Source organism: Hippocampus comes, unplaced genomic scaffold, assembly GCF_001891065.2.
Source record: "Hippocampus comes isolate QL1 unplaced genomic scaffold, H_comes_QL1_v1.1 scaffold270, whole genome shotgun sequence".
Taxonomy (NCBI): Eukaryota; Metazoa; Chordata; class Actinopteri; order Syngnathiformes; family Syngnathidae; genus Hippocampus; species Hippocampus comes.
Window position 1 is genome coordinate 1,341,217 of NW_017805631.1, and position 24,244 is coordinate 1,365,460.

Sequence of the window (24,244 nt, forward strand, 5' to 3'; positions counted from 1 at the left end):
TACTTAAAATGTTGCACCACCCACTGCAACACAATGCATGACATGTGACCACAGAATCAGCCATTAATCTTGTGGGAAACTCTTGAAACTTTGTGCACCCTGGAGTCATTGAACGTAATGAGAATATCAACAACTGTTGGACCCTCGGTTCAAGATGATGGGATTCTTAAGTGCATCAAAGGCCAACCATGCAATGAAAAGACGAAAAGCGGAATGTGTGGCAGAAATGAGAAATGCTGAGGTGGCACAAATGGAGGATGTCCAAGCTGGACCTTCAACCCAACCTTTTGCTCCCAGTTCAAGTATGTCATATGACTGTTATTTATTTATTTATTTTTGTATTTTATTTGAATGTTCCTGCATATCACTTCATGTGATTACAATGAATTTCTAACAAAGATGCATTATATTTTCGTTCAGATGACAGCCTGTGGCAGCTTGCTGGACATGGAGGTCAAGGAGAGCAGAGTCAATTTTAATGTCGCTGCTGATGCCATTATCGAGGTACAAAAATACATCTCTGAGGCGAACACACCAAGATCACAGGATCCACAGCAAGACTGGACAACGCAAAGACTAAATTACCTTGCTTTATACAGGCATACGGTGAAATTTCTATGTACGCCGTCATCATCGGTGCCTTGTAAATGAGTGTTCTCAAAAGCAGAAGAAATGGTTTGAAAGCGGCGCAATTGTATCAGCCCAAAGATGTTAACACAGCTGATGTTTACTTATAAAACGTGTGTGAGTGAACTGTGTTGAGTGTGTTTCCAGTTATATTGAAGTTGCATGCAATGACTGCCAATAAAACAACAGTTTCAGCACAGTGTCCAAAGTTTGGGAAATGTGCCACATACCCAATGAGGCCTCATCTGCCCTTCACTACCATGTAATATAATTAGACTTAGAGACCCTATTCCAATGAAGTGGGGATGCCATGTTTAACATAAACAAAAAAAAAAATACACTGATTTGCAAATCATGTTCAACCTACATTGAATACACAACAAAGATATTTAATATTGAGACTGTAAATAACCATTAACTTTCAGGGCTGCATTACGTTCCCAAAAATCTGGGACTGGGTCATATTTACCACTGTGTTACATCCATCTTTTTTTAGCAATATTCAATAAAGGTTTGGGAACTGAGGACACAAATTATTGAATCTTTGTAGATGGAATTATTTCCCATTGTTGCTTGAAGAACAGCCTTAGCTCTTCAACAGCGCAGGGTCTCCATTGTCATATTTTTACAAATCATAATGCATCACACATTTTCAATAGGAGAAATGTCTGGACTGCACTCTTTAACAACAAAGCTACCCTGTTGTAATGTGCAGAATGTGCTTTGGCATTGTCTTGCTGAAATAAGCAGGGACATCCACAAAAAAAGACATTACTTGGATGGCAGCATATGTCTCTTGAAAACCTGTTTGTACATTTCAGCATAAATGGTGCCTTCACAGATGCGTAAATTACCAATTCCATTGGCACGAACACAGCCCCATACAATCCCAGATGCTGGCTTTTGAACTCTGCGTCCATTACAGGCTGGATTGTTCTTTTCCTCTTTGGCCCGGAGCACCTGACATTCACAATTTCCATAAACGATTTGAAATGTGGACTCGTCAGACCACAGAACACTTTTCCACTTTGCATCAGTCCATCTTAGATGAGCTTGGGCCCAGAGAAGCCGGCGGCGTTTCTGGGTGTCGTTGATAAATGGCTTTTGCTCTGCATAGTACAGTTTTAAATTGCACTTACGGATGAAGTGCCAAACTGTATTTACTGACATTTGTTCTCAAGTGCTCCTGAGCCCACGTGATATCCTTTACACATTAATGTTGGTTTTTAATGCAGTGCCGCCTCAGGGATTGAACCCCCCCACCCCCTCACACACACACACGCGCGCGTGCGCGCGCGCAAATAGGCATACACACGCCCACACGCATGCCATGATGAGCAACAGCCATCACGGACTGTTACTGGATATATTTCGCATTAAGCCAGGGGTGTCAAACTCATTTCACATGGTGGGCCACATACGGCCTCGGTAGATGTCAAGTGGGCCGGACCATTAAAATGATACAATGCTTTGCTATAAATAACCAAAACAATATGTCTTTCCTTTGTTTTGGTATAAAGAAGCACAAGAACATTAGGAAAATGTTGAAATTTAATGAACATATCTTTTACAAAACATTTCATGAAGCACCTTACATTTCCTTCGACAAATGTGCAATTTACTTTTATCATTCACATATATGCATTGCAACTGATCCCACTGATTGTACAAACTTTAACAAGTAATTGGTATTGAAAAATATAGTAATGCACTTTAAGATTAAACAAGATTCATAAAGAAAGCAAGTTTTAAAGCATTTACACGTGCATATAAAATCTAAATGTAATCCCTGCCTACACCTTACAAACTAAGGAGAGTGCTAATTAAATGTGTAAATGTGAGAGTGCTATTGATAGCGTCTGCTGTCATGGGTCTGTCTCAGTGACAGACTGAGGCTGCTGTTGTCTTCTTCTCTGATCAAAACAGTGTCCCCTTGCGGATACTCAATGAATTGCACCTGATTAAAAATATTAATTCTGTCTCTTTAATGCATTTTTTTCACTTTTACATTATCCTGCGGGCCTGATTGAACCTACTTGCGGGCCGGTTCCGGCCCGCGGGCCGTATGTTTGACACCACTGCTTTACATAATCATCTCGCGGGCCGGATAAACTCCTTTGAGGGCCGGATCCGGCCCGCGGGCCGTATATTTGACACCTCTGCGTTAAGCAGTTTGATCATTGGTGTTCTGATGCCATCTAGTGGCGATTGTTGGCCGGAACCAATTATCGCGGATAAAGGTCCACCCGACCCTAGTTGCCGTACACATTTACTGGCGTACATTAAAAGAACACAGCCATTTCGTAAGAAGACGAGAGTGCTGAGAACCTACCGTACGAGGCAAGACGATGACGGCCAGGATTTTGGCCAAGGTTTAGCGCCTTATGGGTGTGAGGCCACGAGGTTTGTGTGTTTTATGTTAAATTAATTGTCTTCATGGTTTTGTCTTTTATATGGTACGTAATGCCACTTGTTTGTATGTTTCATGTTCGTGGGACCAGCAAGGAATAAAACCCTGTATTTTCATCGTGGACTTCGTGTCGTCACTCATGCCGCATCTTGAGGGCGCTACACTGACCCTAACATAAACAAAACCCCTGCTTTACACATCGATGCTGGTTTGTGATGCAGCGCCGCCTGAGGGATTGAAGGTCATCTGGCATTGAATGTTGGTTTTTGGCCTTGCCACCACATACAGTGATTTTCCCAGATTCTCTGAACCTTTTGATGATATTATGGACCGTAGATGATGAAATCAACATCATCCTTCAACTGTTCGACTACTTTCTCAGGCAGCTGTTTACGAAGAGGTGAACCTTGTCCCACCAATTCAGAGAAGCTCCTTTTATACCCAATCATGGGACACACCTCTTCCCAGTTAGCCTTTTCACTGGTGGGATGTTTCAAACAGGTGTCTGATATGGGCTTTTCTCAACTTATTCAGTATTTTTGCCACCTCTTCCAGCTTTGTTGGAATATGTTGCAGCGATAAAACTCCAAACTAATGATTACTCGTTAAAAACAACAACATTTATTAGTTTGATCCTCAACTTTTGTCTTATTTGTATCAATTTAATATAGCTGGAATATGATTTGCAACCTCCTAACTTCATTGGAATTGGGTTTGCACAATTATATCAAAAAATATAAACTGATGTGATAGCAGATTTTTTTTGCCTGTTATTGAAATTAACAGTGGGATTTTTGAATGAATAAACAGAATAATAAAATGTCTACACACCGTGCCTTTAAAAAAATTCTTTGCTACATTTTTATATGTTTTATTTCAGTCAGAGTGTTAATCTTTCAATTATGCATAATGAGGCAATGGCTTGCAATAATAAATAAAAGGTGTAATTTAGGGAATAAAACCTCCGCCTCATGAACACTTATGTTACTGTATTTTGATCAAGGTCACATATGATGGTACTTCGCAAACTTTTTTTTTAGGTGGTACTTCCTTACTTGAATGAGTGATATAATTTGTCATGTTATTATTATAACAGATGCACTTTTTGCAATATAATGTCTGTATACAGGTAACAATAAACTTATATTTGCCACATGGAATTTTATTAGATCATTTACCATTTGTAATACAGTGTAAAAAGGATATTATGTCATGATTACTGCATTATGCCATACTGTATCTACAGTACTACCACAAAGACATCAATCATTGTGAATTGTGGGATTACATTATGTATATCAGGTTTAGTTTGAATGGAGAAAATGTGTGAAGAGAACACATGAAATTAAATTAAACTGGGGAGAACACACACATACCTGTGGTCGTTAGTATTTTTTGTGTTTTGGAAAATCGTACCCTGGCCAATTTGCCTCGTAAAAGCGTTTGAGTCATTGTTCTTTTTCAACACACTTCACAAATAAATAAATAATTTTTTATCCTCAAAGTTTAAAAGCCACGGAAACTTACCCAAACAGTCGCACTTGATTTGATGACTAATCTCAGATTAAATGGTGCTTTTGCTGTGATGCTTTCTTTGATGGGGGAACTCAAAGTTGTTTTTTTGCGCGACTGCAGGGCAATTACATTGGTTTTCAGTGCAGAAATCATGTTCTTCTATTCAAGGTTCCCTTCCATCAATGGGGCAAGAATGCTATCTCGCTACGAAAAAAAAAAAAAAAAGCATCGGATTGACGAGCGGTGTTTTGTGGGGTGTGGGGGGCGGTCAATACAGTAACCAGTCATATGAAGGACTGCCTGCAAATAAATTTTGGGGAATATTTGCATTATTTGCAAACTGACATTGGTACTTTGTCACCATGACTTTTAGCGGGTATTTTGCTGGGGCAATTTTGACACAACAATCGGCCCTTCGCCGGAGTGGCGAAATATTTTCGACACCACTCCCAATTTCATCTCATCATTGGTGAAGTGGCGAACGGGGAGCATGAACCAGAGAGAGGTATCATCTTAACCAAGGAAACGTTTTACCATGCTCTATCCTAAGAAGAATATTGATCGTTTTAACCCATAAGAGCCCAGACCCATTTTTCCAAAAGGTTCTGGTGGGTTAAAATCAGACAAAAAGTTTTGAAAAAAGACACTGGGGAGTTCAAACTGTTTGTTACACTGGTGTCACCGTGGGCTCTTATGGGTTAAATTCGAGAATGCTGCAGTTAAAACATGCCTAGAAAAAAACAACCACCACAAAGATTGCACGTGTTAATATAGATAGTAAGGAATAAATATTCCACAGAATATTCAAGAAATTAACATTGGAAGCTACTCAAGTATAAGTCATGGTGGTCTGAGTTTTGTTACAGGCAAAACAGTGGCAATTGGCTTGTGCCTCTGATCTTTATGACAGTCCTTTGTCCACTGTCCATTTGTGAAAAGGTTTGTATCGGGCACGTGAGCTTGATCGATACGAACACACTGAAGTTTTGGATTAATGCAAGCGCTTCGATGGCTTTTCCGGGTTTGAGATCAAAGCATGAACTCATGCAATCTGCTCATTAAGTGACAAATGCCAGCACAGACTTTCACAGTCTTTGGCATTAGAACGGTTGTCTTTCTTGCAGGGCAAGTAAAATTGATGGCAAAGCAGTAGTCCTGTATTCTTTTATTAATTTTTTTGTTGCTGGCATACCTTGTTATATGTCGCCTTACTTTCTTGTAAGACAAAGTGGTACCCAGTATAATAACCTTGAGTTCAGTAGTTAAAGGAAAAGAATGAGTGTGCCAGAAAACTGATCAAAGAAAAAAAAAGTAAAAATCCTTTGTAGTGACACATGGAACAAGATGTGCCAGAAGAACAAGAATGCAAATTCCCATCAGCGGGAACAAAATGTAACAGTATCAAACGCTCTTGACAGTAAGTCACACAAGACATGTTCTAATGAGAAGAGCAAAAAATGTACATCAGACATTTTAATCTTTGAAAATCCTTGCAGCTGCTCGATTGTTAGACAAATCATGCCAGCGTGTGGATTTATTTCACCTCTCCCCCATTGTACCACATGTAGTTATTTGTTCTGAAATCCTGTTTTGTAAATTGTCATTTTAGAAGACCTGCCCTTTTTAATAAGATCAGTACTCGTCTCTGAACTTAAGGGGGTACAAGCACAAATTCCTGCACTTTTAACACACAAGCATGACATGATTTTCTTGTCCCAAGTGAAAGAGTTAAATATCTTTGGGTCTTGTTCACAAGTGAGATGAAGAATGGAATGAGAGATGGACAACTGATCGGTGCCGCCTCTGGAGAGACGAGAACTCTGTGTAGGTCTGTTGTGGTGACGGGGGAGTTGAGCTGCAGGGTAAAGATGTACATTTGATTTTCCGTCGATCTGCGTTCCAACCTTCACCTGCTATATACTCACATAGCAAAGACATTTGGCCCAGATTCGGCATGAAGTTGGCCCAGGTGGCATTGCGTCAGCACTAGCATAAGGTACGTGGGCCCAACATGGTCCAGGAGTTGCAAAGGAGGCATTGGCTTGACTCTGGCAAACAAGATGTGGGCCAGTATGTAGAGTGAAGTATCCATCCAACCGTTTTCCAATTCGCTTTATCCTCCAGGGTCACAGGTGTGCTGGAGCCTATCCCAGCTGTCTTCGGGCAGTAGGTGGGCACACCATGAACAAGTTGCCAGCCAATCGCAGAGCACATTCAGACGAACAACCATCCATGCTCACACTCACACCTAGGGACAATTTAGAGTGTTCCATTAACCTGCAATTCATGTTTTTGGAATGTAGGAGGAACCCGGAGTACCCGGAGAAAACCCACACAGGTACGGGGAGGACTTGCAAACTCCACGAAGGGAGGCCGGAGCGGGAATCGAACCCGGCACCTCTGCACTGTGAGGTCCATGCGCTAACCACCGGGCCGCCCTGAAGTATGCGGCCCAGAATTTACAACTCTGGGCCATGTATGGACAGCCAGTCTTGTCCTATCTTCAAATGCAGTTTCAGATTTTTTTTTTCTACACACAGTCTTGTTTTCTATTACATCACACACGCACTCGCGCATGCACACGAACATGGTCATGCATGTGCATGCTCGCTCTTGCGCACACAGAAATTCAACGTGTCACGAGGTGTGGTTTGTGATGATGATTAAAGGAGTCATGCTACCTGGAATTCCTTAGTTTTATGTTCAATATCAATGTGCAAAGAGTTTTTGCTTCCATTTATGTTTGATCTCAACTGTAAACAGGAACCCTTAACATTAGCACTTATGTAATAGTTCTGGAATCAAAACTATGTCTGCAAAGATCCAGGAATGATTTCAGGCTTGTTTTTGCAAGTTTTAGCACCTTTGAAAACATCCAAATAAATTCAAGAACCTGATGACGTCAATGCAAGAGTGATGTGAGCTGATCGCTATTGTTTCCTTGGTTGCTGGGTGTTATTTTCCTGTCAACATTCAAGGAGCAAAACAAAAGAAATGTGATGGACCAAGTAGAGGAGTGTAATTTGCAGCCAACATTTCAATGATTCCAACTTGGAAGACAAAGTGTTTTGGTCGGACTTTGAAGTGAAATGGCTTGGATGGAGAGCGTTCCCCTTCTTCGCAGCAATGGCTTCATTCCTGCTTAAGGTTCAAGGTTCAACTTTATTGTCAAATATGCATACATTGACATGTAGCATGGATGAAATTTATTTCTCTCAATCCTCAGCAAACAGTGAAAGACAATGTAGTCTAAAACAGTATAAACATATAGACGATATATACAATAAAAGACGATATATACAATAAAAGCAGCATAAAACAATGGCACTTGAGGCTATTGAGGATAAAAGTGACGTAGTGCATTGTGCAATATGCAATATGCAGATGACGGATAATGAGGGGAGGGTCATAGTCTGTGACAGGAGGCAGGGGTCGGGCAGAGGCAGAGGGTGGGGAGTTTGGGCAGAGCACGGAGGGAGTTGAGTCTCCTGACCGCCTGGTGGAAGAAACTGTCTTTGAGCCTGCTGGTTCTGGCACGGAGACTTTGCAATCTCCTTCCCGACGGCAGCAGGCTGAAGAGGCTGTGGGATGGGTGTGTGGGGTCGCCTGCGATCCGGATGGCATGGCGGGTCAGCCGGGAGTAGTAAATGTCCACGAGTGGGGGCAGAGAGACACCAATGATCTTCTCAGCTGTTCTCACGGTGCGCTGCAAGGTCTTTTGGCAGGACACAGTGCAAGCACCATACCACACAGTGATACAGCTGGACAGGATGCTCTCAATGGTGCCTGTATAAAATGTCTGCATGATGGGGGGCGGGGCTCTTGCTCTCCTCAGTTTGCGGAGGAAGTACAGGCGCTGGTTGGCTTTTTTGGCCAGTGATGCGGTATTGTGGCTCCAGGACAGGTCTTCAGAGATGTGCACTCCCAGGAACTTGGTGTTGCTCACTCTCTCCACTGTGGCACCGTTAATGGTCAGTGGAGCATGCTTAGTGCGCCTTTCTGAAGTCCACAACAATCTCCTTTGTCTTCTCCACATTCAGGTGGAGATTGTTGTCCTTACACCACAAGGCTAGCCTGCTCACCTCACTCCTGTAGCTTGTCTCATCGTCGTTGTTGATGAGACCCACTACAGTCGTGTCATCCGCAAACTTAACAAAGAGGTTGGAACTGGAAGAAGGAGTGCAGTCGTGGGTCAGCAGTGTGAAGAGGAGGGGGCTCAGCACACATCCTTGTGGGGCTCCTGTGTTCATCATGATGGTGCTGGAGGTGTTGCCGCCGACCCGAACTGCCTGTGGTCTCTCCACAGGCAGTTCGGCTCCACTTAAATTACGATGCTGACTTTAACATCCCTGCGGCTCTTTGGGCTCGACTGTCAAATGCCCCCTTCCCCACTTCTGTGGCCATGGGATTCACTGTCTCACTGCGGTCAACGAGACTCCTGCAGATAACTGTTGCCACTCACTGTGCAAGTGTAAAAACGAGCACCATTGCTTGGTGTCTGAAAATTTTGACCATTTGTCACTTGAATTCATGTGCACATCTCAATTTATGCCCTCTGCAATATCATCAAATCAAAAATACCAAAGCCCCAAAACTGAGGACTTTCAAGCACTGATAATGACATCCTGTAACCTGATAACTGTGCACTGTAGTAACCGCTGTCCCTGAAAGGCTTAAATGTGTACTCATATTATGAAAAGGCTTATCACCTCCACAAAATCCCAAATATTGTGGTGAGCATTTTTATATATTCAGAGGTTGAAGTAGACATGAATCAGGATGTGCATATTTTTTGGGACATTTAGCCTCATAAAGGTTGGATTGGAGGCAAGGTGGTCCAGTGGTTAGCGCGTCGACCTCACAGTGCAAAGGTGCAGGGTTCGATTCCGGCTCCGGCCTTCCTGTGTGGAGTTTGCATGTTCTCCCCGGGCCTGCCTGCGTGTTCTCTGGGCACTCCGGTTTCCTCCCACATTCCAAAACCATGCATGGCAGGCTGATTGCAAACTCTAAATTGTCCCTAGGTGTGAGTGTGAGCGTGGGTGGTTGTTCGTTTCTGTGTGCCCTGCGATTGGCTGGCAACCGGTTCAGGGTGTCCCATGCCTACTGCTCCAGCACCCCCCACGACCCTTGTGAGAATGAAGCAGATCGGAAAATGCATGGATAGATGAAAGGTTGGATCGACTTCCTAGGCAGTGCCCAGCCCGGCACTCAGCACCACAGCCCTAATTTCAGTGCTGTCTGGCCAACGGTGCAACTTGGGTGGTGCTTCATGCTCTGCGACATCCTCATGCCCGTGGATAACCAAGAAGCAGTAGTGGGTGTGCATCCTTTCAGCTGGAATGAAGCCTTTTTCTCAGCCAACCAGAAAACACATAGTGGATACACCCTGAGTACAGTTCTGGTTCTCTGACTGGTGTCTTTTTTTGACGTTTAAGCTTCCTCGGGTGTATTGACAGACTGTATAAATCTCATTTATTATAATTCAAAAAGTAAAATAGATCTGGCGAGAGCAAAACTGAAGCTGCTCATTTCCTCATTCTCTTATAAATGAGCACATGGAGAAAGATGCTTATCTTTGTGATAGTGTCAGGGGTGTAAGTTGGCATCAGTAGATGTCCGCATGAATTTTAGTAATGACTGATTGTCGTTTTCGGACAAGGTAAGCGACGTACGCTATCATTTCGAATGTTCTAATTGTCTTAAGTTCCGTCACTGATCTCACACTAAGACACGGAGGGAGCTGGGAGGTGTGGATGCCGATGAAAAAGAGGTGTTTCAAGAAACTTTTTTTTTTTTTTTAATGTACTAATTTCTCCAAAACAATTTTGTTATAATTGAAATTGCAAGCTAGTTCCATTGTCCTTATCCTTTCTCTGTTTCTTGTTTTTGTTTTTTGTTTGTTTTTTTTGGTGGGGATGGAATGGGCCATGCTGGCCTAATAGTCACTCTAAATATGTTCACTGAGAGACCGACAATAATAATGATTTTCAAAAGTGTTTTCTGTTGCAGCAGAGTTCAATCTCACAAACCCACTAGTTGCCACCATTAAAAAACACTGGACGAGGACATACACAACAGTGTGCAAAACCTTGAGTGCCTCAAATTGCAGACATAGTAAAAAACTACAGTAAAGCTCTGGTGTCAGCAGGTGCTATTTACAACAAGGGTATTTTCTCTGATTAGGCAGTCTGTGCTTGGTTCTTATTCCGACTGTGATGAATGGCAGTTTTCAAGGTCAGTGCACCACATTTCTGATGGCCGAGACCCATTTTTATAAAAATATATGCATAAAGCGAAACATTTTAACACCAGCGATGTGATGTTCACTATTCACATTAAGTTCGGCTCCCAGATTACACAGATAGATAGATAGATAGCTAGATAGATAGATAGATAGATAGATAGATAGATAGATAGATAGATAGATAGATAGATAGATAGATAGATAGATAGATAGATAGATAGATAGATAGATAGATAGATAGATAGATAGATAGATAGATAGATAGATAGATAGATAGATAGATAGATAGATAGATAGATAGATAGATAGATAGATAGATAGATAGATAGATAGATAGATAGATAGATAGATAGATAGATAGATAGATAGATAGATAGATAGATAGATAGATAGATTGATAGTGTTAAGGCAGGGGTGTCAAACTCATTTCACATGGTGGGCCAAATCCGGCCTCGGTAGATGTCAAGTGGGCCGGACCATTAAAATGATACCATACTTTGCTATAAATAACAAAAACAATCTGTCTTCCCTTTGTTTTGATACAAAATAAGCACAAGAACATGAGGAAAATGTTGAAATTTAATGAACATATCTTTTACAAAACATTTCAGGAAGCACCTTACATTTCCTTCGACAAATGTGCAATTTACTTTTATCATTCACATATATGCATTGCAACTGATCCCACTGATTGTACAAACTTTAACAAGTAATTGGTATTGAAAAATATAGTAATGCACTTTAAAATTAAACGAGATTTACAAAGAAAGGAAGTTTTAAACCATTTACATGTGCATATAAAATCTAAATGTAATCCCTGCCTACACCTTACAAACTAAGGAGAGTGCTATTAAATGTGTAAATGTGAGAGTGCTATTGATAGCGTCTGCTGTCATGGGTCTGTCTCAGTGACGGACTGAGGCTGCTGTTGTCTTTTTCTCTGATCAAAACAGTGTCCCCTTGCGGATACTCAATGAATTGCACCTTATTAAAAATATTAATTCTGTGTCTTTTATGCATTTTTTTTTTCACTTTTAAATTATCCTGCGGGCCTGATTGAACCTCCTTGCGGGCCAGTTCCGGCCCACGGGCCGTATGTTTGACACCCCTGTGTTAAGGTATTATTCCTCTCTGTTAGTTGGATTTGAAAGAAACAAAGAATTTAGAGTGTTGTTGGAGGTATTTCCTGCTCACTGTTTCTACGATCACCTTTAGTGCACCTCGACCCCCACCACTTTTAGGGCCCCCCTCCATAGGACATGTGTAACATCAAAAGAGGAACTGTTATCTCAAGTATCTGTGTTCCTGCCATCACACCAAATGGTGGGTAGTGGTGACATGTTACTTTCCTTACTTTCTTTGTTTCCGGGATTTGCATGAGAGGCGTACCTCCCCGCCTCTCATTATCATATTGTCTCTATATAATCTCATGAATGTGTGTCTTTTACGCTTCCTGATTCAAATCTGGACCCCTCAGGAGCCCGAATCGATCCGTAAACTGCAGAAAAATAAATTAAACCCTTCGAAGTAGCTGTTCATCGCCTCCAGCCTTTATTTGGATTACCAACATTCTCCTCGTCCGAAATTCAACGAACGCGCGGGGAAGACGAGGCCACTCTTCCCCCAACAATAGATAGATAGATAGATAGATATATAGATGGATAGATAGATAGATAGATAGATATAGATAGATAGATAGATAGATAGATAGATAGATAGATAGATAGATAGATAGAATTGAGATCAATAAGAATTATTCATCGGGAATAAAGAATTAATAATCAATCAAAATACACAAAACCAACAAATGCATTAAAGATTCTGAAATTGTATGACCGAGTTGAATTTAAAATGGCACAAATAATGTACACCGCACACAACTTTGCCACAGTACTCTGAAGCTGTTTGAAATAAGAGAGTTGTTTCCACTTACGTGGTCCAAGTGCGTAAAAAACGCAAAAGTGTGTTGCCCGAAGAGGTGTTAATTTGTGGAACAATTTTGGAATCATTCGCTGTATTGCAAAAGAGGTTCAAAAGCAAAGGAAAAAAAATGTACTTAAATTACGTTTAAATCAGTATAATTGCAGAAATGTTAGAACTTATGGAACATAGTTTGAGTAAAATGAAAAATTAATGCGTGAGGAAAGGGCATGATGGTTAATAAATTTGCTGTAGTGTATGTTTATTTGTGGTGCAACGGATCAGAGAACTCACGGTTCGGATTGGATCAGGGATTTCATTCACGGATTGGTTCATTTTTTGGATTTTAAAAAATGGCTCTATGTCAGGGGTCCCCAACCGCCGGTCCGCGGACCGGTACCGGTCCGTCGAGCATTTGGTACCGGGCCACACAGAAAGAAGTTGCCTTAATTCCGTTTTATTTATTTCGGAATACGAAATGTTTTTTTTTGAAAAACTACCGGATTCTCCGTTACATCCGTCTGTGTCACGCTTGACACACGTCAAGCCACGCTTCTCCATCACGTGACAGATTACTTCAAAACAAAACGCAGGAGCTCGCAAAATGAGTAAAAAAAACTGCTGGAGATCACAAATCACGGGGGCCTTAAAAGTATGTTCGAGACAACTGGATTAAAGTTATGGCTGAATACTCTGAGATCGCCACAATAGCACTGTTGCTATTTCCGACATCCGACCTGTGTGAGGCGTGGGGGGGTTCTGCAGCAACGGCGACGAAAACAAAATTACGAAGTAGACTGGACATAAACCACACACTTGAGGTGTCATTGTCTCCTATTACCCCGAGATGGAACCGTCTGGTTGCAGAAAATCAAGCTCGGTGCTGTGGTGAGTCGTCATTTTCATGCACTTGGAATTTGCGTTGTATTTTGAAGGCATTAAACATTGCCATAGCGATGGGAGTGTTGCGGCCAGATTAGACGCTCCTTGTGTTTATTATATTTCGAAAACGTCACAGTTTTCATGCAGCTCATACCATATTATTTTGTTGTATTATTTCCGCCACACCTTAAATGCCGGTCCCTGAAAATATTGTCTGACATAAACCGGTCCGTGGGACAAAAAAGGTTGGGGGCCCCTGCTCTATGTAACCCGGGCCTCCATTTCTTTTTGTTTTCAACATAGACTGTGAATTAAAAACAAACAAAAAAAATAATAATTAAGATTTAAGACATAGCTTCTCGACCTCGCAGTACAGAGGTGCCAGCTCTGGCCTCCCTGTGTGGAGTTTGCATGTTCTCCCCGGGCCTGCGTGGGTTTTCTCCGGGTACTCCAGTTTCCTCCCACATTCCAAAAAAATTCATGGCAGGCTGATTGAACACTCTCAATTGTCCCGAGGTGTGAGTGTGAGCGTGGATGGTTGTTCGTCACTGTTTGCCCTGCGATTGGCTGGCAACCGGTTCAGAGTGTCCCCGGCCTACTGCCCGAAGACAGCTGGGATAGGCTCCAGCACCCCCTGTGACCCTTGTGAGGATAAGCGGATCAGAAAATGGATGGATGGATGGATGGATGGACATGGCTTCTTCCTTCTTTAACATTGAGAACTAATTTGAAACTGTCCACATGACTGAAAAGCGAAAGGATGCAAACAAAGCATACCATTCCTAAGATTTTGATTTCAAATTCTTTTCAAAAAGATAAAAGGTCTTCACATTGTCTGGGCAGAGTGTGGACCTCGTTTGCAGTCACTGATCTCCAGCTGAAGAAAACACCCTTCCGCTAGGCATAGAAGTGCCAGGCACAGTGAGATAGCATTTTGCCACAACTGCAATGTGAGGATTTTCACACCATGTCAGTGGATCACCAACGACTGACCTGCTTATTGCTGCCTAGTAAGATGCCACTTGCTATTTGATAGTGTCAGCAGAAATCATGCTGCCCATGTGCTTGCTCGCAAAAATCGCTCCAAATAATTCTACCATGGCCAAATTCGTTTCTGGAGATGTATCAACGCTTGCGTCCATTGGCTCGACAGCTTGATCCTGCTGAAAAAAAAAAAACCCTTCATTTATTGTACCAATTATCCATCCATCCATCCATTTTCTGATCCGCTTCATCCTCACAAGGGCCGCTGGGGGTCCTGTAGCCTATCCCAGCTGTCTTCAGGCAATAGGCGGGGGACACCTTGAACCGGTTGCCAAGCCAATCGCAGGGCACACAGAGACGAACAAATGTTCACACTTAAAATCACACCTAGGGACAATTTTGAGTGTTCCATTAACCTGCCATGCATGTTTTGGGAATTTGGGAGAAAACCGGAGGATGCAGAGAAAACCCACGCAGGCACGGGGGAGAAGATGCAAAGTTCATACAGGGAGGCCGTAGTCGGAATCGAACCTGGGATCTCATGCAGTAAAGAGGTTAAGATAACCCTGTCAGGTAGTGGGTGAAATGTATCCGAGCTTCATGTATTTTCTTAATGAAAATCTTAACATCTCAAGTGAAGATGCTGTCATCCATATTTGGGGCCCATGCGTTGTCATTTCTTTGACCCAAGAGTCCCCATGATACCACAGGAGCCACTCTCCGGACTTGCATGCAAACAGTAAGTGCCATTGACGGAAGCCTCCGAGAGACTGTGATGCACCAGACAATTTCCCTTTCCTTCAACCGCTCCCTTCTTCCGGCGCACATCCTGTGGCCACCATCCATTCCTATTCCAGCGGTGCACGACTTGTGGCCGCCACCCATCCTTGTCCGACGGCGCACAACTTGCATCCACCACCCCTTCTTGTTCCGCCGACGTGTGTCCCACCATCACTGCACCATACACCATACAAGTTTTCTGCCTTGCTCGGCGCTTTGCAGCTGACTTCGAACTGGGGCTGGACAATGATGAAAATGATAATCACAACTGTTTTGATTGAAGATTGAAATCTTGAATAATAAAAAAAATTTCATTGACTTCATAACTTAATATTTACTGCATTCAACAACTAAAACTCAAAAACCCTGAACTACTATCACAGCCTCATGCCCATTCATACCCAAGTGTTGATCACTATTCTTTTTGTGAAGTACAAAATGACCTTGTAAATAGCATGTGAAAGCCTCTTGCATTTTCATTCTGCTACATCCTCACCTTTGATGCCCTGCATCTATCTTTACACACATTCAAACCGTGAACAAGTAAAAAAAATAAACAGACATATTTATTTTATCTTATGTTGTTCAATCTTTATTCTCACAAGCCTTGGGACTGATTGGCCGAACCTGGGACTTCTGGTATCGTATTTTGTGCCACATCTTAGAAATTTGTGTTTGTGTACTAAAAATGTCCTTGGACCTTTGTATCCTTGAATGCTGATGGAAGTAAAATTGAATCATTGAAAACTTCACTTTAAATATGATTTGAAAGGACAACAAGAAAATAAATTAATAAGAAAGTAAAATAAGTATGTACAGTACTAAAATAATGGCATTAAAAAAATAAAAAAATAAATACAAATACAGATAATGGATAGATGGAAATACCGGCCTCTTCGGGGCAATGTGGTATTGTGCACGCAAGGAGGGCGTTACAGTTACAACGACAAAATAAGAACGTTGCGACAGAAAGTTGTCAAAATGAAGAATATACCATATTTTCCACACTATAAGGTGCACCGAAAAGTCTTCCATTTTCTTAAAAGCTCACGGCGCGCCTTAAAATCCAGTGCGCCTTGTGTATGGTCATTACGGTAATATGTCGACCCCAAAATGGCTCCTTGCTGGAGACATGCTTTCAATTTTATAACTTGTTGTTGGTTCAGTGAACTGTGTTGCTGCTTTATTAAATTCGTTTTTGTTGCAGCTCCAAAAAAGAGGAGAGCTGTGGTGTTGTTTTTTTTTTTAAACGCACACTTTATTAATGGTTTTCACAGTCTCAACAAATACAGGTACGTCTTTGTCCGTCTCTGTGCCTTCTCTTCTTCCGTTCGACTCGAGACGCGTTCATGACCGCCTCGGAAAAACATAAATTAACAATTCCTTTAATGAAACTATGGAAATTGAAAATAATGCATCAAAACAGAAAATCAAGCAAGGAAATCACAAAATAAATTATGTAGCCCGCCTACAGAATTCATTTTGTGATTTCCTCGTTTGTGAATACAGTACACAACAAAGGAATAAAAAACAAACACTTCTGAGACAGTCCAGTGTCCTCCAATTTACTGACATCTGATCGTTCTGTTGCAGCTACGCTCAAGGAAATGCCAAAATAAATTCTGTCGGGGGGCTATAGAATTTATTTTGTGATTTTCTGTTTTGATGCATTACTGTATTTTAAATTTTCGTAGTTTCATGAAGTAATCGTTAATTTACGTTTTTTTTGAAGGTGGTCATGAACGCGTCTCGAGTGAACGGAAGAAGAGAAGGCATGGGGTGGAAAAAGACGTACCCGTATCTCCATCTAGTGGATACCTTGTAGATTGCGCCTTATAGTCCAGTGAGTGCGATGTATATGAAAAAAAATTACAAAATAGGCAATTCATTGAAGGCGCACCTCATAATCCAGTGCTCCTTTTAGTGCGGAAAATACAGTACTACCGAGGAAATGGAGGCAAATGTGACAATGATGAGATCAGGGGGTCTTGAAAACAACACTTCAGCAAGAGCAACAAGGTCAATAATCAGACAAGAGACATGGAATCTTTGCAGTCCAAAAATACATGGCCTAATCATGATGATCACATTGGCAGCAGGAGTGTACACTGGAAGAGAAGCCTTCCACTGCTACCTGGTGGGGAAACACAAGAACAGGATCATGACGCCTATTCATTTTTTTACAGTAATGATGCAATGAGTAATCATGTTACAAGTAGCATAGCGCAATGGTTAATAGATCATTGGAATGCTGAGATTGATCCCTTTTTGATCATGTCAAAACTGCTTTTCTGGAAGATGGATCACCACATTTTGCTATGCCAGGTCACACGTGGGCACGCTGCCATGAGAGCGATGTCATCCTTGCGTGCTGCCATGCAGACCTTTCACACTGAGGAAGTGCAAAGTGAAATGGCCTTTAACACTGAACTTGGGATGTGACTGCAGCTGTTGATGTCACTCACAATGTCATGCCGCCTTAAAGGCACACAACCCAGACTGTGTCTGACATTTGGCTTAATTGCACTTTATAAAACAGTGCTTTTCTATACATTATCTTTAATGAGCTTTTATTCTGGATTTTTTTTGTATTTGTAGTTCACAATAAGCGTAACGGATTTCTGGTGGTTTTGTGGGGCTGTAATGGAATGGCATTTCAAACTACTTCTATGGCCTTAACTGATGTGATGTATGAGTGGAATGAGTTATGAGCTTGGTCTGAAAATAAATGAAACTCATAAGTCAACGTAACACTTTACTAAAAGAAGTACATTTTGATCAAAGCACCCAATTTTGCCTTTGTTCCTCGGGCATTGGAAACGTTGAAATTATAATGACTCAATCATTTTCAAATAAAACATTTCTTTTTCCTTTGTACACAGAAAATACAATACTTTTTATTCAAATAAGGTTAGTAACTTATTAGTGACCCCCTCAGAGATATGATTTTATCCCGATTAAAGGTATTAACGTCTTGAATTTTGGAATCTCAAAAACAGACAAGGGAGGGTTGATGGTTGATTGGAGGAAGGAAAAAAAAAACCTGCCAGCTTTTTTTTTTTTGTTATGGCATATAGTGTTTCTATGATTTTGAATCACCTACTAACTTTTTAAAATGTTTAAGATGTATTGAACATCTGCGAGCAGAGTAGAGCCGGAGAGAATAGAAAAGAGTGAAAGAAACGATTAGGATGATGAGCTTTGCATCCTTCCCCTGCCTCTTCAGATCCATCATCGGGGCATGCATTAGTCAAGTCTTGTGGGCCCTTGACATCGGCAGAGAATATATGAGCGGAAAGGAATCCATCAAGAGTAATGGTATTGCTGTATGCCTTCGGGGCAGCCATCTTTAATCCGAACCCATCATGCCTCAGCCATAAACTATGCAATCATGGCTGGGTGTGCCAGCAACAGGCAGATTTCTCTCGAAGTGTGTGGTCTGTCTGCTCGATTTAAAGAGGCCGAGGTTTTAAGGTCTGTCCCCCTAGACATTCCCCTGCCACCCCCTTTTTTTTTTTGATCTCGGCATGTTATCGTCCCATCTCACCCTCTTTTCTTTTTCGAGCTGTTTGCCCTGTACATTGCTTAACATTTTTGTCTTTTTCTATAAACACCGACTAGCCACAACATCATTACCGATTGCACAATCCAAGCACTGAATGAAATATTTTGCTTTTAGTAACTGTAGTTTCATACCTTCATCAATATGTAATAATGCACTGATATTATTCACTTGTTTGTAAAATGGTTTAATTGACATCACTTCTAATTCTGTTTTGGCATTGAACATAATCACCAAAATCCTGACTGGAGCTGTTATCTACAAACATGCAAATGCATGAGTGAACTGCACATTCTGTTCTAAATTCAAACAAGAAGAATACGTTAAAAAAAATGATGTTTTGAGTTCTTGCTTATCTGAGAAATCAGAACAAAAAAAAAACATTGAATTCGATCTCTTTATTTCTGTTCATGAAAAAAAATATTTTGACATCTTAATCAGTTAGGAATAAATCAGGGTTTTTTTCAGGGTTTTTTGAACAACCATCATTTTTTGAACATGTATCTAAAAAAATTTACCATTTAAAATCATGAATTTTCTTCATACAGGTGTCGCAACCATGACAGAATCTTTCAGGACAATTTGGCCTTAGGGTACTTAGGGTGTTATGTAGGGATGTTGTAAGGTTTTAATTTAAGGTTTTTTCTAAGGTTAAAATATAAGTGAATGTTGTCACCACCTCCAAAAATTATGCATTTTCTTTATTTATTTATTTATTTTAGCTGTTTTGAAAAAGTATCTGACATCTTGCGCCTTCAAAGCACATTCTTTCAGGAGTTTGTGAAGCACTGGTGTAAACAGACAGCTTATCCCCAACTGTATGTCTAATTCATTGCCCTCATTCTGTCTCGTAAGCTTTGCTCTTGAAATGGACAATTATTACATGCTATTTTGTTTCCACTTAGTGTTCATCACATTGAATTAGTCAGGTCCGTGTTCGCCCTCTTTGCCCCCTCTCTCTCATATGCATGTGCTGTGACAGAATGTAAATGTGAAAGAAGGACTGTGTTTTCAAGCCAGACCTGAAGCAGTGTCATCTCACAACATGACAGGAGCTCTTAATTACTGCACACAAGAGGGAAAAGAACTGCAGTATTTATTTTATTTTATCTAGGCATTTTGTGAATTGCCTGTCCTCATTTGAGTCACAAGTAACTGGACTCCATCCCATGCTTTGGGCAAGAGGCTTTTTAATTCAAAAGATGACATACTGTATATTTCTATGCCATGTTAACAATGATATGCTGCCTGCCATACATACACACAGAGGTATTTTGGTTAGAAAAATTACAAGGAGAACAAAGATCAATGTTTCTTTCGAATTCCGAAAGAAAATTATGCACCAGGGCCCAAGGGGAAGAAACATCAAATCAAGCGAGCTGGCTGAGTATTATCTTGTGTGCAGACGTCCATGGCCAGTCCATCGTTTGGGCTAGTGGGTGCAGCGATCACTTTGTGAGCGGTCAGTCTGTTTACCTGAAAAATCGTAATGATATGAGTGATTGTTCAGGATAACCTACAATAAAAATGTCATGAAATAATACTAAACTGCATACCACGTGTGTTTTGAATTTCTCTGCAAGCTAGATAGCTAGCATAGAATCCAGACAGTGGCAAAAGCAAAAATAACTAATAGAATATTTGCACGTTGTGGCATTTCAAAGTGTACAGAGGTTTCTCTCCAGCTGCCCCAACTAAAAGGTCTCTTTCCCGCTGGCCCAACTTAAAGAAATAAGTCAAACTTAGAAGTAAATCTGGCAATCCGATGATCACTAAGCTGCAATGACTAATTCCTCTTCATCAAAAATATTCCTGCATGGTTACATGAATACATGGCCTGCTGTCATAAATTGTAAGTCTTTGATCATTCAATCCACATACCTCCTGGGTAAAAAAAAATGTCACGGCCAAGCAAAACAACCATTCTAAGAATGATTTCAGACCAGAAAAGGAGGACATGATAACTCTTCAAATTAGCTACAAAATGTGTGCTAAGAGCGATTGCACTCACAGCAGCGGAAGATGGGACAACTATATGTAGCTTCAGCTAAGTGTTTTTTTATGTTAGATATTTTAATTGTTATATGTGAAGAGAAACAGATCAGATATTGGATGGATGTTTTTTTTGTTATTTTAATAACGGGGAAGCGCATAACCGCTGCTGTTGTTTTGTCTATCTTTAAATGTAGCACACGCCACACGCATAGACATCGGCTGAGCCTTACACAATTTGGAATGACACAACAAATCACTCATACAAGGTGATTTGTTGTGTTACTGAGCGCACTTGACCCAAATAATTTTTTGACATTTGTGAGCGCTCTGCTCTGATCCATTGTCGAGTTCAGTGCACCTCCGGGAGAGGGATAAGGGCCAGCACAAGTTGACATGCAGGGCCCTATTTGCTATTTTGCTCGACTTTGCACAGGTAGAATTGGCCATTCCTAGCAAAACTGCTCATTTGCATCAAGCAAGCACAGTATGGCCAAAATTTGCCATGCTGGACATTGCAGGAACAGAAATAGACACGCGAGGGTCCATGCATGACATTGGCAGATAAACTGCAAGCTCTCCACTTGGGGATGATGTCGTCGGCGGTGCATGTGACATGGACAGAGAACACCTTGCACTTTTTTTTAACTCCTGTAATACAAAAAAACCCCAAAAAAAACAAAACTATTCTTTCAAGTTTTGCTTAGTTTAACCAGTGTTGCTGATGATGTAGTGGTCCACTTGCCTGACTTGTGTTCCCACTAAGTGACTGGGTAGGTGTGAATGGTTGTTTGTCTCTGTATGGGCCCTGCACCTGATTGGCAACCAGTTGTGGGTGTAGTTCGCCTTTCACGCAAAGTCAGCTGGGATGGGCTCCCGCGACGATACTCGGGATCAGTTGTGTTGAAAATGGATGGAAAAATGAAAACATGAAACAAATAAAACAAAACATACCTGTACACCCCATCAGGAATATTACAGCATGACTGCACGTGGGAGTGTTTGACTGTTTTAGGACTGTTTGTAATTTTCATGTTAAAATATTTTCAAGGACCAAAATAAAAACAAATGATTAAAAATATAGCTTAACAGAGTATAGTGATTTCATCCCTTTGCCAAGGTCTCTTGACGAACACGGGTAATTGGATTGGATTGGATTGGAATGATTGGATTGCTTTATTGTCATTACACATTCGTGCAACGAAATAATCTTAACAGGCACGCTCTGCACAAGAAACATGAAAAAACAATGACAAACATGGGATTCAGTGCAAAGGGCCTGTCATGTCGTCGGCGGTGCATGTGACATGGACAGAGAACACCTTGCACTTTTTTTTTAACTCCCGTAATACAAAAAAAACCCCAAAAAAACAAAACCATTCTTTCAAGTTTTGCTTAGTTTAACCAGTGTTGCTGATGATGTAGTGGTCCACTTGCCTGACTTGTGTTCCCACTAAGTGACTGGGTAGGTGTGAATGGTTGTTTGTCTCTGTATGGGCCCTGCACCTGATTGGCAACCAGTTGTGGGTGTAGTTCGCCTTTCACGCAAAGTCAGCTGGGATGGGCTCCCGCGACGATACTCGGGATCAGTTGTGTTGAAAATGGATGGAAAAATGAAAACATGAAACAAATAAAACAAAACATACCTGTACACCCCATCAGGAATATTACAGCATGACTGCACGTGGGAGTGTTTGACTGTTTTAGGACTGTTTGTAATTTTCATGTTAAAATATTTTCAAGGACCAAAATAAAAACAAATGATTAAAAATATAGCTTAACAGAGTATAGTGATTTCATCCCTTTGCCAAGGTCTCTTGACGAACACGGGTAATTGGATTGGATTGGATTGGAATGATTGGATTGCTTTATTGTCATTACACATTCGTGCAACGAAATAATCTTAACAGGCACGCTCTGCACAAGACTTCAAATCGAGATAATGGAGGATGAATGGCTCAATGTGTGCAGGATATAACAATCGACAACAGCTTCGAGACATTGGAGGGAGTTCGTTTGGGAGAATTTTATAACATTTTTCATAACCCCAGAAATGACCAGTAAATATAAACCAGAACAGAATGTGTGCTGGTGGTTATGTGGAAAGGAAGGGACAGTAGGACATGCCAGGTTTATAAAGCACGATGGGGAATCTTGAGTCCTAATCAGTATCCTGTAAGTGCAGAGTACATTACTGCCTGTTGCTCAAGGTGACGCTTCGACATTTCATAGGGGAAGTTCCACCTTTTTGTGACATCATGTATGAATTTACAGTATAAGTAGGCAGCTGTTGCATTTCTTGCTCTGTCTGAAGCACATGAGTAGCTGTTGTACTTCAGCGAAAGGAGGAAACCACCCGACCGATCCTCCCAAGGAGGCCGTCATTCCTGCTCAAAATTATTCCCTTTTGGGATGCTAAATTTCCCTACATGTGCAGAGCTACATATCTGTGGGCCCAGTCTTGCCTTTATTTGGTTTAGAGCATTGTCTATTGTTATTGGGATTTTGTTATTGGGTCTCTCTATCTTCCACTCAGCCACTGCTTTTGTTAGCAGGAGTACCCATGCCAGATTTGTGCTTGTGTGATTCTCAGAGAGGGCTGGTCTGCAGCACAGGGCTCCTTTTCTCCCACTCTGCTGTGATGTCAGGAACGCTGATAGTTACATTTATTTCCATTGCCCTGGAAGTGAACCCATCTGCGGTAAGCGCGATAAAGGATGCCCGGGATAGTTGTTCTTTTCCTGTTCATAGACTTAGCGTGGCTCAAGCATGTGCAGTATATGTTCCAACTCCTTATTTTGCATGTCATATGGTCTCTTGTCTGCAGCAATAAACATCCCAGTAGCTTTGGTAATAGCTTTAGCCATGGGCGTCATTAGGCCTATTTTAGGGAGGCTTCAGCCTCCCTAAAAATGTCTTTAGCCCCCCTAAATAATTTCATTGCATTATTTTAAAAAAGTGTTATTTATTTTTCCTGTACTTTTGCTAATATATTGCATCAAAATCAATGTAATGTGGCCATTTTAAATTATATTTCGATCACCTGCCATTATTGTATTGTTAAATCTCCCAGGTTTCCTGAACGTAACAGGTGTTGCGTTAGCATTTAACGCGTCTGTCATCCATGCTGGTAAAACTAGTGACTATAGTCCGCTAAAATATCTCCAGTAACAGCAGAAACTGTACTGTAACAAGTGTTCACTTTTGGATAAATTAAGGTGATGCTTAATAAAAATTAAGCAACATTTTATTATTACATACATAAATAATCATTACACCAACTCTTTGAGGCAACACCTATTGAGATTTTGGCCTATATAAAATAAAT